Source organism: Nasonia vitripennis, chromosome 5, assembly GCF_009193385.2.
Source record: "Nasonia vitripennis strain AsymCx chromosome 5, Nvit_psr_1.1, whole genome shotgun sequence".
Classification (NCBI taxonomy): domain Eukaryota; kingdom Metazoa; phylum Arthropoda; class Insecta; order Hymenoptera; family Pteromalidae; genus Nasonia; species Nasonia vitripennis.
Window position 1 is genome coordinate 11,573,584 of NC_045761.1, and position 12,162 is coordinate 11,585,745.

Sequence of the window (12,162 nt, forward strand, 5' to 3'; positions counted from 1 at the left end):
AGGAGGGAAAAAGAGGAAAGAATTGAAAGGGCCGGCAAGAGGAAGAAAGGAAAGTTGAGATATAGAAGAAGAACGAGGGGAAGACGAGGAGGAGGTAGTGAAGGTGGTACAAGTGGGAGGAGGCAAGCGGAGTTTAGGAACTTTCAAGAGTGCCTCTCAATACGCGCCGAGTTTGCGCAAACAGAAAGTTGGAGAAACGGATAGTATAGTGACTCGGATAAATCAAGGAAATTTGATGAATCAACACAGGAAGAAAAGGGACAGAGTGAGCTACAGCTTCTGCCACTGGCCCCACTAATTATGCCATGCATAATGCTTCTTGCAGCGCGAATGCAAATTTCTGCAAGTATTAAAACACTTTTTATACTATACACAATATCAAACAATTGAAACTTGTATTCTACATGTTAAAAATTTATGCCATTAATAGATCTACTCAGTTTTAACATAGATCTAATAGACTTCTTTCTAAAGTAAAATAGTATAGGAATATTTTTAGCCTCTTTCAGCTAATGCTGTAGAGAAATACGACCAATGCAATTTGTGTGAGAAGGATCGAAGGGGTAGAGGGAGCTTCCTATATACTTCGATGACTCTTTTGAATAGCTACATTCGATATGCTGAACATTATAAAAGTGTGTTTTAGCTGTCAATTAAAGTTGATTTAGTACAACGACTTTATCGAAATTCCTAACTATAGCAGATCGTTGTGTGTAATGGAAGGCAGTATACTGTGAATCGTATACTTATTACAGCAGATATGAAGTTTACTTATATGCACAATTCCAATATACAGCAAATGCATTTCCTAAGTTATTTTGAGCAAGTTGTATATTACTCGAATTTGCGAAGCCGCAAATAAGCACGTAAGCAAGATATTACGATGGAGCGAACACGAACGCCCTTAACCGCAATACCTGCCTACTACATTCGGCCATGTTAGAATAAATCGAAGAAATTTAACTCCGCTGCACGGTTAAATATACGAGCTTGAATGAGTTACACGTTTCGTTTAATCCCGCAAAAAATGCGTACAGCTGGATAACTGACTAGCTTTCGTAACTTTTGGCAATAAATCCGCTCAAAGTATTCGAAATTTAATAAATACAATAAATATTCAAAAGAAGATAGAAAAAAAGTAAAACAGAATGAGCTGCGAAGGATACAGGTTCGCACTGCGAGATATATCATCGTCAAACTGATGCATGGGACAAAAGGGGGGCACGCAGAAACGAAGTGATCCAAGTGACAGTTCGCGAGGCACGACATGAAAAATGAGGCCCGACAGAGTGCATCGGACTTTGCTGCGCTCCTCTGCTTCCCTTTCCCCGCTGTTTTCTCTATCTCCGTCTGCCTCTCTTCAGTGATTCGCGATAGGACTGGGACAAAAATACGATTGATGTTGCACTTTTGAGATAACATAGACGTGTGTCTGAAATGGCATATTTTTCAGGAAATTTGTTTTACGTGTAATTTTCAAAGCTTCATTCTTGGATGAAAATACAATCACACCGTGTACAACCAGGAAAGTATACGGCAGTAATCGAAGAATTAAGAACTAGTCGGCTAACATTTACTTAACAGTCAAGCTTAGTGTTTGTATGTGTTACTTTAATTACTAGCGACTTTAGACGCACACAGTTTTAGTATTGTCGGCCAAAGCAGTAGGTTAAATAATCGATAACTTTAAAAAAATCAAGAACCTCGTTCAAATATGAACAAGATTTTTTAATTAAAAGTGGACATTTGAAAACCAGCAGAATGAAAATTTCACAGTGCCTTCTTTTTTCAATCATTGAACTACGATACAATTCCGTCCAAATTTGGTAAAAGTGGAAATTCCCTTAAAAAAAAGAGCAGGATTAAAAAAGTAGTTCAAAATTGCCTATACGCGAACGAGCAAAAAAGCAAAAAGGCACGCATTCAAACTCAACAATCCACTTTTGCAATTCCGCTAATTAAAGTCGCCGGAGAAGTAACAAAACGAGTTAGTCGGCAACTTTGCTTCTACTCTCTGCAGTCCATGAGCCTGGTTATATACACGTATATATAACGCCGAATAACTGCAAACTTAAACAACTTCGAAATATCGCAATTCAATTTCGAAATTCAACGAACTAAATATTCAATGTTTCCATGCGCAAAGTCTCGAACAAAAAGCGCATAAAACTAAAGCCGGGCACGAAAGAAATATAACGAGAGGCGAAGCTGAAGGGGTGTGCCCTAGAAGAAAGGAGCGCAGAAGAAAAAGTTTGATCGGAACTAAAACTCTTGCCAGTGCTCGTTTGTAAGTGTGCGAGAGAAGAACTGAAAGAGCTAAAAGATAGTCATACGTGACTGCTCTGCATGCATCCGTGGCATTCTATACAGGGTATACTACGCAAGGCGAATTTCGCACGGAATCGATACGATAGTCATCGCATGAAATTAAAATACGTCGTAAATAAAAGCTATTGGCTTTTTTTATCTCCTTGAAATGCAAAACAGCCAGGAATAAATTGTTTTCATTGTTAAGATCCCAAGCGAACGCGTTTTTAAATTCAAATATATTCCGCACATGAATATTCAGTTTATTTAATAGCTGGGGCTATCCTTAATGCCCATATTTTTCCTCTCGCCCTTGCCTCATATACACATCCTATACACTCGTACGGATATATCAATTTACGCGTGTACCTAAAAATTTCTGAAAATCATGCATACATTCATTCATCATACGCCTATACATGCTGCAGACACGAAACGCTATAGGTAGACTGCGATCGTGCATACGTGACTCCCTGTACCTAACCATATGTGTATATACGTGCTGCACATAGTCGTGAGAAGCAGAGAGGAAAAGAGGAGTATATACGGCTCGTCGAGTGCTCATTTCAGATAGGCGAGTTTCGAAGTTTTAATTTCTTCAGTTTTACGAAGCCGGTTTTATGAGCTCGCGTAATGCACACAGACAGCGAGGGGGCCGAGCGTAGAGGAGCAGGAGGGCTACGGACTCTGCCACTGAGCAGAAATAAAGAGAGGGGGTGGGTAGGCCGGCTAGGGGCACAAAAGCGCGCTGCGCGAGCATACATCGAAACGCTATCGCGCTTACATCGCTCTTTACCGCGTCCAATCGCGCGGAACCCAATTGACGTGTAGACAGTTTCGGAAAACAAAGCCTCTGCGCCTCGCCCGCCCTCTAGCGGCTCGCGATTTTTTTTTTTCGTTGTTTTCAGGTTTCAGTTTCGCGGGGTTGTGTGTGTGTGTGTGCGAGTGTCTCTGTTTGCGACTCCGCACAGCCCCTCTCTCTTAGCGCCGCGAACCGAAAACTTTTTACGGCGCTCACCGCCATACCCCTCTCTTGGCTTTTTATTGGATTTTCTTCGCGCACTTTTATTGTATTTTATTTTAAACCCGCGGAGATATTAGTTTCGCGCGCAGAGAGGCGTTCGTTCACGAGTTTTATGCAGTCGTTTCGCCGAGCTTGTACCTCGGGACTCGGCGTCGAATGCTTTTTTCTTTTGCTCTTGGAAATTGAAATAAGTTTATGTTATGGCAATGCTTGACGTTGACGACAGATGTTTGATTTGATTACAGAAAATACGCGCGAGAGGTCGAGAGGATGCTGTGAACTAAAATTGTCGAAGGATTTTTGTAATATTTTTCAATTTTGATAAATCTTATTACACGCACACACACACACACAAAAAACGCTGCAATAAAGTATGATAAGATCAGAAGTAGTTTCTTTTTTAAATCATAAGTTATAAATCTTTGCTTGGGATGTAGATTACCACACGTGGGCAAGATAAACAATCAAACACCGTAATAAATTGTAAATAAAAAAAATTTTGATTTTAAAAAAACGAAAAATGTGTAGAAGACGGTTGTGGAGTGTAAGCAGTAAATCACCTACAATCGACACGAGTGTGGTTCGCGCCATGATTAATCATTTGGAGAGTTTTTCATCGTAAAAGTTACCAAAAAATTAATCGTTATAAAAATCTATATACTCCACTGAGTACTTTGTAATATCTACTAACCAAATTTTCCATGTAGAAAAGTAACCGTATTATTTGTTTCATGTACGATTTTCAACAGTCTTGAAGCCCATTATTCCGATGTACAACCCTTTATTGGTTGTATTCTACTCTCTTCTCTCTCCCTGTCTCTCTTTCGCCATCGTCACCTCCACGCGCATCAACGCACGCAGTGTGTATAAACAGTTTCGGTAGGAAGGCCACAACACAAGAGAGCACGTTGGTAGAGCGGATAAAGAGGGATAAAGCAAGCTAGTGAGACAGTAAGAGAGAGAGAGAGAGAGAGAGAGAGAGAGAGAGAGAGAGAAGGGTAAAAGGGCGGTTTGCTCGGTAAAGGGACGATGGAGGAGAGCTTGTATGGGGGAGGGGGGATAACAGGAAGAGGGTTAAGCTTGCACGCGGGCGGCTCCTGTATACGCGCGACGAGAACACACAGCCTCCTTTACTCTACATATGTAGTGGAATAATAGTGGCGCAGGTGTAACGCCCTCGTAAATCAAAGGCGCACTAAATTCCGGTCGTTTCGAAGCTCGCTCGCGCACGAGCCTTTGCGAAATGACGGGGCCTCGCGCGATAATAGAGAGAAAGAGAGAGGGTCGCACGCACAAATCTCTCTCTTCCATTCTCCGACTCCGGTATTGGTCAAGCAAGAATAAAACATCCGAATGGTAATCCGGCGATGGCCTGCATACGCGCAAACGAATTATTGCGAACTGCGCAATGCTTTACCTATGGTCTAACGAGATATACTTTTCGTGGTATTATTTATCAAACAGTTTCTCCAAAGTTTGGCCATTTTTCTCGCAAAATAGGAAACATTCTTATAAAGAATGATGATAGAAAGTTTTATTCCTTGTAAAGTCGTTCTCGAAGAGAATGAAAACCACAAGAATTCCTCAAGATGGAAATTTATTAAAGTATAACTTTATAACTGCGGAGTTCTAGCTGCGTCATCGACCACCATCCGCGAAATAAAATTCTTTGAAATGACATTTCCCACTAAATTAATCGCAAATCGAATTCGCTGCAATTTTTCCAAAAGTAAGTTATAAATTCATACAACATATCGTATCTGGAAATGAAATTAGAGTTTGATATATGAGATACAGTGACAGTGTGAATTAATACTTAATTATCATGCGACACACTTTATAAATAAATGTGTACAAATCAGTTTTATGCGGTTTTAATTAAAGTTTATTTTTAAAATTTATAATCGTTTTACATCATTATGAAAAAGAAAAAAGTTTTCGCATATAAAATCCCATCAAATTATTTCTTATTTTAGAACACGTAATTTCAAATGTGAATTATTTATTAAATTTAATTCGATTTCAACGGAAACCGTTTGATTTTGCTGATCCTGGAATTTTTTAATTAACTCACTGTCTGATTTTACCAACCATCAGTCCAGCCCTCAATTCAATCGGACAACCAGAGAATTTCATATAGCCGACGGCTTTTTGAGGAAATGACACAAGCTGATTTTTATTTTATCTGAAATGTAGTTCTTAAATGTGAACAATTTCAGCGTTTGAAAATTATTCCATTTCATACATTGTTACAAGAAACTAAACTTTATATCTCTTCGAATAGCCGAAACAATGAAGCCAACGATCTTCTAAATTATTTCCAAGTTTCAAGCTATTCTACACAATGTCGCAAGGCCAAGTCATTATAAAAGCAAAGAGACGTAAAACATTCGATTGCCTATTAAAACGGATAGTACAGCAGCACTACTGCGCTGACAGCTAGAATGGAGCCTATACGTCGTAAAAGGCGGGGAAAAAATTCAAGCAGAAAGAAAACAAAATGTGCAAAAGCGACAAAGGAGAAGAAATAAAGAGATAGAAAGACAGAAAGGGGGGGGGGAGAGGCGTGTGTAGCCCGGTGACGGGGGAAGCAGCAAAAACAGACGCGAACCGAGAAAAATATACAAAACGGATCCTAGGAGAATATAGGGATTAATAATCGTAAAAGTCTGTGTCATCCAAGAGTCATAAAACTGCAGGTAATATTCTTCTCGCGAGTAACAGCAGCCCCCTCTCAACCCCTGCTCCCCCCTCCACTCCTAGCTAGAGCCAGAAAGGGGGCGAAGAGGAACGTCATCCCTTCCTGTCTTTTGGTATATACTTCGCGAATGAAAGAGAAGAACCTACTTGTATCCCATTCCCGATGAACATAACGCTTACCCCCTTCTCGCGATTACATTTCGTTCTTTTTGCTTGTTCTTTTCTCCCTTTCTCTTCTTCATTTTCTTTGAGCGGCTCAAACCTTATCTATATCGCTCATCTTATACTTTAAATGTCAGCCTTTCTCAGGTGCCATGAAATATAACTGGTACTTGTCATGATAATAGACAAATTTGAATTTTCAGGCGGAAATACTTGTAAAACAAAAAATTGCATAATGGAATGGCACTTACGTGTAATGTTTATTTTAATTTAGGTCCTTCTTTGAAACTAATAAATAAATGCTTTCAGCCATCGGAAACTCAGTCGAGAGGAAATTAAGTCGTGAAAATAAAAATGTTTTTGTCGAATTAAAAGTGTCAATAATTTCTTTCGTATAAAAAACTAAAAGAATGAATAAAATTAATATATATTTAAGTACATCGTATAAAAACTGCTTCTATAATTACTTTTATCATCGATCTGATTTTAAAAAAATTGTTCTCATTTCTTTGAATTTCAGGTCATGCTGAGAATATTGAATACAGAATCACACATCAATTGTCCTCTGCCATTCTGTTCGCAACAATTTTCTTTTATGTAAAATTTATAAATTGAAACGTCAGCCATCAAGAGGTTTAAAATTTTCATTTACTTGTTCGAAATATCCGACTGCCAACGAGCAATTAATGTATATCACGAATAAGTCAAAATAAATTATATGTCCGATTATACAGAAAGAAAGTTTTAGTACAGTATGTACTTAGCTCGAAATGTACAATCGATTGACGAAAGAAACAATTAGCCTAATTATAAATCACTCTCCGGCGTAAATTAAACGTCGCGTAAGAAATAAAAATGCATTCATCACTAAAACTGTAAAACTTTGCTTATTCCCCTAATGGAAAGTCCTTCAAGTAAAATTAATGTTATTACTTCTTCCGAGAGAATTCTATTAAAGAAGAAATTTCCTTCAACTCGAATCAATTGCCAAGTTTACTTTTGAAGGGACCCGAGTTCCTTCTCCGATCATCAATTAAAAGCTCGCGCGCAGCACTCGGACTTCTCGTAAAAACTTTTCGCGAAATAATTAAAAATTCATCTTCCGGAAGCAAAAAAAGCAAGGCCCGTCTCCGGACGTTCCATTCAAGAACATCATCAATTACCCTAAAGATACCTATAACCATTTATCTCAGAGTAGAACAAGGAGGAGAGGTCGACAGAAGAAGCAACGCTCGTCGTACACGAGGTGCGACCTATCCGAAACTTATTCCCAATATCAGGACTGCTCGGAAAAAATGCGTTCGAGCATCGGTATCGTGTATATTTGCACTCTATCAAACCGCTGAAACCGCACGTTCCTCGATTAAAAAAGAACACCAGACCACGAATACGCAGATCAACCCCAAACATCCACTGGTATAACGAAGACAGACAGTCAGTCGGAGAAAGGGATGCAAAGAACAGGCCGGTCGCAAAGGGGGTGTGTGCAGTACAAGCAGAGAGACAGAGAGCGAGAGAGCCACCACCCCGGGGAATCAATAACCGACAAGTGTGCTCTCTAACCGGCTGGTGGGGCTGCGGATCGACTGTGCGGAATTCCTGCCGCCCCGCGGCGTGTGCAAGGGAAGAAGAGTAGAGCCCGCACCGAGGAGCAAGCTGGAAGGAGGCAGCTATGGCTCCGCCCCCGGCACGCGACCGGCGGCGTGCCGCGTTGCAGGCGACACTTCTTCTTCCGGCGAAGCGGAGGAAACATCGCTTTTTACGGCACTTTGCGCGAGCCGGATTTTTTTGTACGAAACGCGACAGATATGCGAACTTTATATGGCTCGTTTGGTTCTTCGAGGGCGAGGGATGACTTGAATTCGGGTGAGACGCTGTTATGCCAAGTCGAATAATAGGTGTGACCTCTATGTGGGATGTCTCTATTGTTTTGAATAGATAAGGGGGAGACCGAGAATTGTCTGGCGCGACAGTTCTGGGTAAACAGGTTTGCCCTCAGACTGAGTAGAAAAATACGAGTATAAGCTGATTCCGTTTAATTAATTCAAGGACCAAACTCGTACTAGACTCAAGAACTCACATCCTAGCGTATTAACTCCGCATATAGCTCATTTACATGCTCACTTATTCTTTTTCCCTATATTATTACGTCGTATTTACGTTTACACGTTACGTATACGTTGTCACCGACCGCCATCCAATCGAGTTATCTTTTTAGCTCGCAACAACATCACGTTCCTGCTGTTTTCCATTTCGCTCACGGAGCGTTGAAGTTGTCGGGCACCCCGGCATCTGGATATATACATACACCGTCGCGTGCCCTCACGCGAGGAGGATGAGTTTTCAATCTCCGATAGCAAAGTTTCATTACACACGAGCTTGCTTGCTTATTCATTGTTTGCTTTTGCGCTGCTCACTTTTCGTTTCCTGGATCAACACGACAATGTTTGATTTTAATGCGAAACAACAGGCAGCGAAGACACGCCAGCTTAATGTGGACAAACTGCATCAGAGCGCGCGCGCAAAAGTCGTTGCTTAGCCGTGACACGCGAGAAAGTCGAATCAATCAATTGGAAGGATAATCGTCGAAGTGCGTCGTTGCTGCTTCGACTGGCACCTTAAGTGAACGCGTGAGCTTGCGTCGATTTAATATTCTATATCCCTGTTGTTGTTCTAATTGAAGCGGATTAGACGATTGGAAAAAATGCAGTTCTTATCAGAATGCACATTGCACCTTGAAGGAGTTTGAGATGCATAAACGGCTAGAGTTATCTAATAGGTTGCAGGCTTCCTCATTTCAGCGTACGTACCTCAAAATCAAAATATATAAAATAAAAATTAGACACAAACAAGTAGAAGTCACTTTAGCGAATTTTTTGCCAAAAATCCATTATTAAAATTTATACCCAAATAAATATCCTCACAGAGAGATATTACATTCCATTTCCTTTGATCAGCCATTCGTATAAAACGCTTGACGGCATCAAAAGATCCGGCCAAAGAAAATCGCGGTGGCTGCATAAAATATTCTCGCCAACTTACAGATCGTGGCTCTGATTGATTGAATTCTCCGTTGAATTGACAATTAATTGCTTCCCGATGAAATCATTTCCTCCGCTGGCGCTGTACAAACACAAACGCGATTTGCTAAAATCCGCCTCTCCCCCCTCTCCACTTCATCTCTGAGTTTAGCTGGCCGTTGCTCTGGGAAACGAGGGAAATTCGCACACACGCACGCGCCGGGCGGCATGATCAAAGCGCTTTGTCGACGAAGGGCGTAAACAGATGTCCCTTCTCTGCATAAGCACTTTAATCGGGACGAGATGTATAATACATATAAATAGACGGTTGCTTGCTGCAGAAATAGAGAGGCATTTATAGTTTATTTTATTGTTGATGCGAGACAAGTTCAAACACTAGCTGCGTTCATAATTGAAAAAATATCTTAATAAATTGAATTAATGATTGAATTAATGTTTGTTCTATGGGAAACTTATAATTGTCATGTGAAAAACCACAAGGCATATTTCAATAAATCACAGATTTTGAATACAAATTTAAAATATATTCAATTAAATATTAATATTGAATGGAATATTAACTTTATATGGACTCACCAAGTCATCGTGGAAAATTGACAGTCTGTATTATGTATCTTTCCAAATGCAATTGAAATTGATTTTGCCTCTTGTAACACAAGCCAATGTCAATAATTAATATCCGGCTATTCAGTATTGTCACGCTGCCTGTAAAAAGAAAATGGTTTTGTTAAATAATATAATTTTATGTGTGCAATAGAAATAACGTAGAAATAGACAGTGTCTCTGTTCATTGACCTAATATAGCAATCACATTAAAGGCTAAATTTAATAGATTATCAATTCAACATAAACGCGGAACGGGAATTATCCAAAGCACAAATACTTATTGGGCAAAGCATCATGAATTCATCATGTCGCACAGGTAACATGCACGTAATACATATGAAGGTATAATATGACAATGCACATGGAATATCTGCTGTCATCTACTGCGGCTAAAGTGCACGGGTATACCAGGCCCGGAATATGCACGAACAGAACGTACGTGTCCGTGTTCTCCGCATTGCATTTATGCTCTAGGTTAGCATCTTCCGTGCGCTGTTATTGCCTCCGTATCAGAGCTTCTATGACCCAAGTATAAAACGCGATAAACGGAGTGTAAACGGCGTTGAAAAGTTCGCGAAAAATCAAAATCGAGTCAATAGGGACTTGGTGAGAAAGAGGCAGGATTCGCGACTCGATGATTATGCCACCTCGCGTATACCTAATTACAGCTTAAGCGTTAAAATATCCGTAGAAATTACCAAATCGTTTTAGATACTTACCAAAATACTTACAACTCTTCTTAGATACATACATTGCGCAACGACTAAGCGCAAACGAACGACTTGTTGATTCCACAAAACGCACCAAGAAAAAAAGATGGCGGCGGTTTGCAGAGCCTAGAAAATTCTCGGCACGAGCGCGTTTTCTCGAACGAAAATGTATCCCGATGTAAAATAAAATTTACTTATCCAAACGTCCCTCGTACTAAATTATCCACTGAAAAGTCTCAAATGTAGAATAAACGCGCTCTTGAGTCTCGACATCCCGAACGTAAAAGCCGGCTACCTAGAAAAAAATGGCGGCGCTCGCGGCGTTCTCGCAAAAAACGCACCTAACGGTCAATCTACTCCCGAATTGGTCTTTTTTCAAAAACGTAGGGTAAACGTTTGATGATACGCGTCAAGTGAATCTAGATATCGGCAAATCTCGCGACAAACGAATTATTCGATTTTAGACATCATACCTAAGTATAGCTTTACCTTTGTCCTGAAAAATCACCGGTCGAACAGAGAACTGAAGAGGCTTTTGCATCGAACTCCCATAAGACTAACTCGACAAGGTGATACAATGCTCACTGCTTTAAAAAGCACAATCCTATTACTAATTTATATAAATGAATCAGTGGTCCACACTGAGGATGTGCAGGACTGATCCGGTCCGCACTCTTCAACGGTCCGACTGGTAATGACAGCGCGAGATTTTTTTGGGCGGGCCCTGCAGGGAAAGGATGTTCTTCGCGAGGGGTCACGTGACGTCGCGACTTCCTTACAATTAGTTACAAAAAATCCGATAGAGCGCGGGGCGTGTATTTTAAGTAATGTATAATATCTTAATTAATTAAATAAAAATAATAAAACTGATTTTTATTATAGATAGAAAAGTAATTATATACCTATTTTTTTTTTAGTTGGTCGATCTGTACGATACAAATCTCACCTATTGAGACGGTGCAGCAGTAACGGAAATAAAACACTTGACGAGTCGAACGCGAAAATACACACCCTTCCCTCCGACCTTCGATCTAGCTTGTTGTGTTATAGAAAAACATATTTTTTTCGACGGGAATGTATCGGATCCTTACATATCGGAACGTGCATAGGGTCTTTATACAGAAACGTAATTATTGAACGAAAATATTCTCGCAATCATACAGCTGAGTTTAAGTATGGACAACGTAATTCAGACAAACGGATTAGAGAACAAGTGCACAATAGTCTGACCAATGGAGAAAAGCTAATAGTGGAAATAAATTGCAGCTATACCCAAATGCATTTGCCAAAGATGTAAGGCTGATATTTACGAAAAGCAAATTATATACCTATCGCTAGCTATATAAGCTTTATATGGAAAGATTAAAATGCCTTAATAAAAAAAAAAAAATATATATATATATATATACCTATCGCACTCGCGTAAATATTTGCTCCGGAAATATACGCGCTCGATTCGCTCCTCCGTGAATGTATATTTTGTTCTGTATACATACCCGTAGGTTGTGTGCATGTGTGTGTCTGATGCAGTCTATGCACGATATTAGCTCTGGATTATCTTAACATAAGACTGCGATATTTATTCTGCATAACTTATTCTTTATAAGCAGAT

The 12,162-nt window shown here is 39.9% G+C and overlaps 1 protein-coding gene across 2 annotated transcripts in view; it reads right to left on the bottom strand.

Moving 5' to 3' along the window:
• LOC100124207 (TOX high mobility group box family member 3) overlaps positions 1-11,220 on the bottom strand; it is a 244,955-nt gene extending 233,735 nt beyond the window's left edge. Inside the window, exons 1-2 of one of the 2 annotated variants that reach the window (XM_008217683.4) lie at positions 11,040-11,220; positions 9,811-9,939 (exon numbers count right to left, since the gene is read on the bottom strand). The gene's annotated coding sequence lies outside the window, so the exon portion shown is untranslated. Of the gene's footprint in view, positions 1-9,810; positions 9,940-10,559; positions 10,651-11,039 lie in introns of those variants that run through there. The other variant, XM_032601067.1, reaches the window with a different exon arrangement.
• Positions 11,221-12,162: the final 942 nt, after the last annotated feature.